Raw genomic sequence first — 1,647 nt, forward strand, 5'->3', positions numbered from 1 at the left:
TGATAAAAAAAACAAAATTAATCCAAGTAAATTCGAAGATCTAATTGGCTTTATTAAGCAATTCATGAAGCAGGCAACATTCCCTCTTGCAAGTAGAGACATGATCCAAGGAACTGTACAAAATGGAAGGTTTTTATAGACAAGAGGGTGGCGGAGGGCTCGTTATTAGCAAAAGAAAAGAATGGATTGTTTCAGGCACAGTCACTTTCTCTTGGGGTAAGAGCAGGGGGTCTTTTCATGCAGATCACCCCATCTTCTTTTAGGGCAGATGGAGAAGCCTCCTGGGACAGATGATCTTAGCAGTGATGCCGGCCCGAAAATCCCTGCCGGACTGCATCTCTGGGGCAGGTTGAACCTGTAATTTAAGTATCAGGCTCTGTTTCAGGGCTTAGCCTTGCAGAAGTGATACCAGTTTTGGGCTTTATCTTTCTTTCTAACAGATTGTAAACAATGAGCACAGCGTCTGGTACTTCAGTGCAAAGACATGGGGAGTGGTACAAAGGGCATCTGTGTCCCCACACACAGGGACAGAGCACTTACAGCAATGATTCCAATTGTCTCTTTCAGTCACAGCAAGCAGGGTGATCTGTCCACACCCCAGAGGGATCAGAACCTCTAATCCTTCCTTCTCTGCATGGCTGTACAGTAAAAACACCGGATCAGTCTGACCAGCAGCCACAGCTGGAGTAATTCTCAGAATTTTCCTACTGCAGTTAGTTCAAAGCAGTTTATGAAGGGTGGCAACTGCAAAATGCATGAAAGTTTGGATGAGTCCGTGGGCTGGTGAAAATAATTCAGAGGCAGCAAATGCTTTTTAAAAAGTTTTACATACTTTTAGATTTTTAAGAGCTGATTATTAAAGTAATACAGCTCATTGCAGAAAATACAGCAAAGCATAAAGAAAAAAACAACCAATCACCAGTAACCCTCCTCCCACCCTGGCGGTGAACAACTTTTTAACATAAAAGATGGAGTTAAATGGAACTTCCAACATCAATAAATGACCCAGTGTCCTGATATCTGACCTTCACTCCGGGAGTTTTTCACCCACAGTCCCAAAACCAGTGTTGACATTTTCGAGGCCAGCCTTAGTCTTGGGCAGAATTGAGAGCCCAAGGGGGTCCCCAGGGAGGCTTCTGCCCAGAAATACTCTGTTCCAGTCTACTCCCTAGAACCAGAACTCCCGAAACAGCACTTGTTATTTCACAGTTAACATTTGGCCAGATGTAAATACCCATTGCCTTCATAAGGACAGTTCGGGGTTTCCCCAAAGAGGAAGCGGGACACACCAGAACCGCAGGCATCCGGGTGAGGAAGCAGGTGGCTGCAGTGAAGAGTCCTCACCCGGGAGTGAGCCGCTCTGATGGCCAGCGACCTTCCTTGCCAGTGACTCTTTTAGAGCCGAAATGAGTCCTCTCTGAACTGTACATGTGGCTAGTCTTTGAACAAAAGCCATTTAGGGTGCTCGTCCTCCAGGGAAAGGACACTCCAGCCCCTCCCTCATCTGGGAAAGCTGGCCTGGCACACAAAAGTCAAATCACAGACATTAATTCTTTTCTACTTTCTTCTCCTTTGAAAATAACCTCTTTCCCTCATGTTTCCAAACTGCTAAAATTATTTAAAATAGCAGTGAGCCTATCAGGCCAG

The 1,647-nt window shown here is 45.4% G+C and overlaps 1 long non-coding RNA gene across 1 annotated transcript; it reads right to left on the reverse strand.

The window, feature by feature from the left end:
- Positions 1-201: 201 nt before the first annotated feature.
- Positions 202-1,112, reverse strand: LOC130684243 (uncharacterized). Its single transcript, XR_008998432.1, has 3 exons — positions 1,026-1,112; positions 541-638; positions 202-355 (listed from the first exon to the last, which is right to left on the reverse strand). It is a non-coding gene; the product is annotated as an uncharacterized LOC130684243 (long non-coding RNA).
- Positions 1,113-1,647: the final 535 nt, after the last annotated feature.

The sequence above is a fragment of the Manis pentadactyla genome, chromosome 6 (genome assembly GCF_030020395.1).
Source record: "Manis pentadactyla isolate mManPen7 chromosome 6, mManPen7.hap1, whole genome shotgun sequence".
Taxonomy (NCBI): Eukaryota; Metazoa; Chordata; class Mammalia; order Pholidota; family Manidae; genus Manis; species Manis pentadactyla.